Genomic DNA, 7,431 nt, shown 5'->3' with positions numbered 1-7,431 from the left:
GGGCTGGCTGGGGACATGGAGTGAAGGGCAGACGTGGTTGTCTGGTTCCCTGCCCCCCAAAATGGACCCGGCTGAGGGGTCCTGTTCTCTGCACCTACAAGCTCTGTGTTAGACCATGTTCCTGTCGTCTAATAAACCTTCTGTTTTACTGACTGGCTGAGAGTCACGTCTGACTGCGGAGTTGGGGGCAGGACCCTCTGGTCCCCCCAGGACCCTGCCTGGGCGGACTCGCTGTGGGAAGCACACGGAGGGGCAGAGGATGCTGAATGCTCTGAGGTCAGACCCAGGAAGGTGGAAGCCGGGTGAGCTGTGTGTCCTGAAGACAGGCTGCTCACAGAAAGGCGACTGCCCCAGAGTCCTGCCCGGCTTCATGGGGAGCAGTTCCAGAGCATCGCCCGGGGACGCCGGGACACAGTGCCAGAGACGTCTCAGGAGGCATGCTCTGCACTCATGATGCCATGCTTGGAGCCCACTCTGAGCAGGTATTGGGGGCCCAGGTGCGGTGGGGAGGGGCATCCCCCGCTCGGTGGGCACACCCGGCGGTGGCCCCTGCCTCTTCGCCCTTCTCCCCACAGCTGCGGGGAGTGCGTTTGGGCGAAGGGCTGCATTGAGGGGGCAGAGGTCCCACTGGGCAAGCTGTGGGGGGAGGGGTGGAGCACCCCTGGCCCGGGCCTATGGGGCCAGCAGCAGGGACCAGCACGAGCCCCCAGAGCAGCCCAGCGGGGCCTTGGGCAGCACGGTCAGTGGAGCGGCCCTCACCACGGGGCCTGTGCCAGGACCGCAGCCACCGTCCACCCTGCCCGCTTGGGGCCAAGGAGGGGGGCAGGCACCCGGGCCTGCCAAGTGCCCGGGGGGCTCCTTGGCATGAGCCGTGGCGCCCTGCTTGGGACTGGGCCTGGCACCAGGCTGGGGCCTCCGGGGCTCGCTCAGCACTAACTGATCCTAACAAGCTGGAACGTCTCCCGGCGGCCTGCGGCTCCGACACACGGCGTCTGTCCGGAGAGCTGCCCGGCTGGCCTGGGGGTCGCAGGGCAACTGCCCCGCCCCGCACACCCACTACTCCCAGTGCAGCCCAGCCTGCTGCCAGGGGCTGGGGTGGTCCGTACCATTCTGCCTGCCCCCCACCCCCTGCAAGCTGCACTGGCCCAGCCAGCTCGCAGCCTCGGGGTCCCCGGGCGATGCTCTGGAACGGCTCCCCACGAAGCCAGGCAGGACTCTGGGGAAGTCTCCTCTCGGGGAGCAGCCTGTCTGCAGGACACACAGCTCACCCGGCTCCACCTTCCTGGGTCTGACCCTGGAGCCTCCAGCCTCCTCTGCCCCTCCGGGCGCTTCCCACAGCCAGTCCGCCCAGGCGGGGTCCTGGGGAAGCCAGTGGGTCCTGCCCCCCAACTCTGCAGGCAGACGGGACTCTCAGCCAGCCAGTATAACAGAGGTTTATTAGATGACAGGAACATGGTCTGCACACACCTGCCCTCCAGGGCTCTGCAATGATCATACACCCTTATCCCACCACCTAGATACTTAAGAACTGCCTAGGGGAAACTGAGGCACCCCCACACTGTTCAGAGGAAACATTAAGAACAGTCCCACTTCGTCACAGTGTTCTCCAGGATATCAGCTGGGAGACCCTGTTGTGGGGTGACCGTGTCTCTTTGCGATAGCATCCAGGCCCTCCTCCTGTAACATCCAAGGGTTTGCAAAAAGAAAAGGAGTACTTGTGGCACCTTAGAGACTAACCAATTTATTTGAGCATGAGCTTTCGTGAGCTACAGCTCACTTCATCAGATGCATACGGTGGAAGCTGCAGCAGACTTTATATATACACAGGTTAGTCTCTAAGGTGCCACAAGTACTCCTTTTCTTTTAGAGAATATGAAACAATACCTCCTCCCACCCCACTGTCCTGCTGGTAATAGCTTATCTAAAGTGATCATCAGGTGGGCCATTTCCAGCACAAATCCAGGTTTTCTCACCCTCCACCCCCACACACAAATTCACTCTCCTGCTGGTGCTAGCCCATCCAAAGTGACAACTCTTTACATAATCAAGTCGGGCTATTTCCTGCATAGATCCAGGTTTTCTCACATCCCCCCCACCACCCCCATACACCCCCATGTATGGGGGTGGGGGGATGTGAGAAAACCTGGATTTATGCAGGAAATAGCCCGACTTGATTATGTAAAGAGTTGTCACTTTGGATGGGCTAGCACCAGCAGGAGAGTGAATTTGTGTGGGGGGGTGGAGGGTGAGAAAACCTGGATTTGTGCTGGAAATGGCCCACCTGATGATCACTTTAGATAAGCTATTACCAGCAGGACAGTGGGGTGGGAGGAGGTATTGTTTCATATTCTCTAAAAGAAAAGGAGTACTTGTGGCACCTTAGAGACTAACCTGTGTATATATAAAGTCTGCTGCAGCTTCCACCGTATGCATCTGATGAAGTGAGCTGTAGCTCACGAAAGCTCATGCTCAAATAAATTGGTTAGTCTCTAAGGTGCCACAAGTACTCCTTTTCTTTTTGCGAATACAGACTAACACGGCTGTTACTCTGAATCCAAGGGTTTGAATTTGAATCCAGGGGACCAATCGGAGAAGAGGGAAATGGTCAGTCAAAATGCAGATGACCTGGCTGGCAGGGGGGATGAGCTGCTAGGCTCAGGCTACCTGCCTGCCTGTAACCAGACTCCTGGGGCTCCCCACCCCCCTTGCACACTGGAAAGGTGGCTCAGGCTGGCTCTGATGCAGTGAGGAAGGCAGGGAGCTCGCTGCCTACCCCCACTGGGACAGCAAGGGCAGCGCTGAGCACAGTGGGAGCTGAGACCCCAGCTGAGTGGGGGGAGACACAGGCAGGGCAGGGGATCTGTGGGGAGTGGCAAGGTGCTGGGTAAGGAAAGTCTGGATGAGCCTAGGCCGCCTTGTGAGCTGATGGCTGTGTCTAGTCAGCAGGGTGGGAAGGCGAGGAGAGTGGAAGATGAGTGTGGACCTTACCTGTTAGTTGGGTGGAGAAGTGTGACAGGGAAGGAAACGTGCCTGTGTCTGCCAGGGGTATTGACTTGCCTGTGTAGGGAGCTACCCTGATCTCCAAGCATTTGTCTGTGACCAGCCTTGTGTGCTGGGACCAGGGGAATGAGCTCCCAAGCTGTGTGTCTGGGAAAGGAGAAAGTGTGTCCGGCTCTTCTTTGTCTGTGGAGCAGACAGAAGGGGCCTTTCAGCCTGTGATGGTTGAGGGTCGTGCAGTTGTCTCAGAGTTGGTTCTGGATTCAGCTAAAGCCCAGGAAGGGAAGGGTCCTAAGTTTGTGTCTGCTCGGGAGAATGGCCCTGTAACTAGGTCGCATCCAGTTAGTGTCTATGTAAAATCCCAGAGACCAGACAATTCTGGTGCTTGTATTTTGCCTGTTGCTAGTGTGTTGTTTTAAAGGGTGGAGCAACTCTGTCTAATCAGGGTGAGATCCTAGCCAGGGCACAAGGAGAGCATGAAGGTGATGTGATTGTGTTACCTACTGAGGGTGTGGAAACCTGTCCCAAGAAGGAAAAGATTCCTGAACTTGTGTGTGGCAAAGGGAAGGAGAATGCTTCTGACCTTTTATCTAGGAAGTCTGTGAGTTTGCCTGAAACGGGATTGTGTAGGAATCCGCCGGATGGGCCAGAGGTAATTCTGGATGTAAGGGAGACCCAGAAAGAGTCTGTTGTTGCTCAGGAAAGTGTTCCTCTAGAGCACGCCCTAGGAGAAGAGGGTAAGAGCAGAATTTCTCAAAAAGAAAAGGAGTACTTGTGGCACCTTAGAGACTAACCAATTTATTTGAGCATGAGCTTTTGTGAGCTTTATGCATCCGATGAAGTGAGCTGTAGCTCACGAAAGCTCATGCTCAAATAAATAGGTTAGTCTCTAAGGTGCCACAGTACTCCTTTTCTTTTTGCGAATACAGACTACAGAATACAGGCTGTTACTCTGAAACCTAGCAGAATTTCTGTGAGGGGTGAATTGTTGCATAGAAAAGCCCTAGGGAAAGGAATCCTCAGGGAGTCTTTGCAAGCAGTTTACTGCAACTGAAGGGTGTGAAAGTGATTTAATCAAGAAAGTCTCCGTTCCTAACAGCCAGAAATTTTCTGTTGTGAATGGATCCACTGACTTTCTTGTTGAAAGATCCAGTGTGGAGAGCTTTGAGATGGTCTCAGATGGAGTGAAAGCTGTTAAGAAAGTTAAACAGTCCTCTAACCAAGTGGCTAGTGTTTGGCCAGCTTGTTGGGGAGAAGACCCAATCCCAGTTTGACCCCCTGGGGTTTTGGGGTGGCCAAAGGGCATGGGCTGCATAAACCTTCCCACATGCGGCCTGCAAGTGCTATCGACCACCCCCGACCTAAGGGAGTGCATGTGACGAAGCGGGACTGTTCTTAATGTTTCCTCTGAATAGTGTGGGGGTGCCTCAGTTTCCCCTATGCAGTTCTTAAGTATCTAGGGGGTGGGGTAAGGGTGTATGATCGTTGCGGAGCCCTAGAGGGCAGGTGTGTGCAGGGGTCTGGACACAGAGAATGGCGACACCCTGTTTCCTGGCAACTGATGGCCTGGCCCTTCCCCCCTGCATGGTGAGAGCTAAAGGGTTGGAGAACAAAGGAATCCGGTGCCCTCCTTGCCCAGGAAAGGGACAAAGCCCAGAGGAGGGGGGGCTGGAGGGAGTTTCAGTTTGGGGCTGGCTGGGGACATGGAGTGAAGGGCAGACATGGTTGTCTGGCTTAGTGCCCCCCAAAATGGACCCGGCTGAGAGGTCCTGTTCTCTGCACCTACAAGCTCTGTTTTAGACCATGTTCCTGTCGTCTAATAAACCTCTGTGTTACTGGCTGGCTGAGAGTCCCGTCTGACTGCGGAGTTGGGGGGCAGGACCCTCTGGCTTCCCCAGGACCCTGCCTGAGCGGACTCGCTGTGGGAAGCAGACGGAGGGGCAGAGGATGCTGAATGCTCTGAGGTCAGACCCAGGGAGGTGGAAGCAGTGTGAGCTGTGTGTCCTGCAGACAGGCTGCTCAGAGAGAGGAGACTGCCCCAGAGTCCTGACTGGCTTCGTAGGGAGCAGTTCCAGAGCATCACCCAGGGACTCTGTGACAACTGGCGCCAGCGGTGGGATGTACTGCACCCCATGGATGGCGCTTCCTGCAGTAAATGACCGGGGAGCAGTAAAACGAAGGGGGATTGACAAGGACCAGGCGTGCTGAAGACTCAGAGAGGAGCGGTTTCGGGGGGTGGTTAACCCCTGGGAGTGTGTGACCAGCAAGAAGCACTGTGCAGTAATGGGGTCCCCTTGGGGACTGCGGTGAGCAGTCTCAGGGGCGGAGGAGCCTGCGGCTCGGTCCTGGGAGAGAGGCGGTGACCTCGAGAAGGGCTGGCACACTAGGGGTTCTCCCTGGAAACCGTGGGGAGCTGAGAGCACTCAGGCCTGTGAGTCCACAACAACTTGGGAAGAGCGGAGTGATGGCCTGTCACCATCTCCTTAAGAAGGACATTGTAACCCTGTGCAGAAAGAGAGGGTTGAGCGTTGGAATTGTGGATTTGTGTTGGAAATGGCCCAACTTGATGATCACTTTAGATAAGCTATTACCAGCAGGAGAGTGGGGTGGGAGGAGGTCTTGTTTTATGATCTCTGTGTGTATATAAAGTCTGCTGCAGTTTCCACGGTATGCATCCGATGAAGTGAGCTGTAGCTCACGAAAGCTCATGCTCAAATAAATTGGTTAGTCTCTAAGGTGCCACAAGTACTCCTTTTCTTTTTGAGCATTGGAAAGTTCACCAAAGCACAGTTCATCGTGCAGCTGGAGGAGGATGACCGCTCTAAGGAACAGATTCCTGACCCCAAATGGGGCTATAGTAGGATCTGGGAGCAGCTGGAGCAGTAGCCAGGCATCCCCAAGACTCCTGTCCCCGACCAGACGAGGGTCTTCACGATCAGGTTCCCCATCGGGGGATCGGAGACAGACGGGATTGGAGCTGAGTCCGAGAGAGCAAGAGGACTGTGAGAGACAGCGAGAGTCTGAGAAAGAGCTGCAGAAGCAGCAGCAGCATGAACTGGCGATGGGTGAGCGGAGAGGCATAGGGATCTACACCCTTATCCCACCATCTAGATACTTAAGAACTGCATGGGGGAAACTGAGGCACCCCCAGAATATTCAGAGGAAACATTAAGAACAGTCCTCCTTCGTGACACACACTCCCAGGGGTTAAGCGTAGCTCCTCCGCCCCCCGAAACCGCTCCTCTCTGAGCCTTGAGCATGCCTGGTTCCCGTCCACCCCCCTTTGTTTTACTGCTCCCCAGTCACCTACTGCAAAAAGCGCCATCCATGGGTGCAGTACATCCCACCTCTGCCACCAGTTGTCACGGAGCGTGGGGAGTCTGGGCCCTGCATCCTTCTTCCTGGGATTCACCATGACTCTCAGCCAGCTAGTAAAACAGAGGTTTATTAGACGACAGGAAGATGGTCTAACACAGAGCTTGTCTGTACAGAGAACAGGACCCCTCAGCTGGGTCCATTTTGGGGGCAGTGAGCCAGACAACCACATCTGCACTTCACTCCATGTCCCAGCCAGCCCCAAACTGAAACTCTCTCCAGCCCCTCCTCCTCTGGGCTTTGTCCCTTTCCTGGGCAAGGAGGGCACCGGATTCCTTTGTTCTCCAACCCTTTAGCTCTCACCTTGCAGGGGGGAAGGGCCCAGGCCATCAGTTGCCAGGAGACAGACTGTCGGCCATTTATGTACACTGGCCTTTTGCTCTGCAACAATCACACACCCCTATCCCACCACCTAGAGACTTAAGAAATGCATAGGGGAAACTGAGGCACTCCTACGGTATTCAGAGGAAACATTAAAAACAGTCCCACTTTGTCACACCTTTGTAACCTGTGCAGGGCTCTGCCTTGGTCTGCATTGCAGCCCGGGCTCGGGGAGCTGCCCAGCCATGAACCGCACGTCACCAGTGGTAACTTCCACTGCTGGCCAAGCGCGTGGGGAGGGAGCGGGGCAGCCATAGTGTGGGAATTGTGTGTGCTGTTTTTATGATGCCTGTGTGTGCCTCAGTTTCCACTGTAAGCTGCAGCCTCACCGACTGAAGTGGGGGAAGTGATGGTCCCAGGCAAAAAGATTGCTAGCCTGTGTATGAAAACCTTCGAAAGCCAAGGCAGCTTGTGCCTTAAGACTCTGCCAGCCTATCACTCAGGGTGAGAATTTGCTAATTCATAGCCTAGCTTTCCAGTGTGTTAAACTCAGTTTGCGGTTTTGTTTATTTACTAATCTGCTTTGTTTGCTATCACTTCTAATCACTTAAAATCTATCTTTCGTAGTTAATAAACTTGTTTTTGTTTTGTCTAAAACCAGTGTGTGGAAATCATACTTGGGGCAGAAAGCTGTTTCATATCTCTCTCCACACTGGGGAACGGGGCGAGTTTCATGAG

Source organism: Caretta caretta, chromosome 4, assembly GCF_965140235.1.
Source record: "Caretta caretta isolate rCarCar2 chromosome 4, rCarCar1.hap1, whole genome shotgun sequence".
Taxonomy (NCBI): domain Eukaryota; kingdom Metazoa; phylum Chordata; order Testudines; family Cheloniidae; genus Caretta; species Caretta caretta.
The sequence above is the reverse complement of the archived record's forward strand: the minus strand, read 5'-3'. Positions refer to the sequence as shown.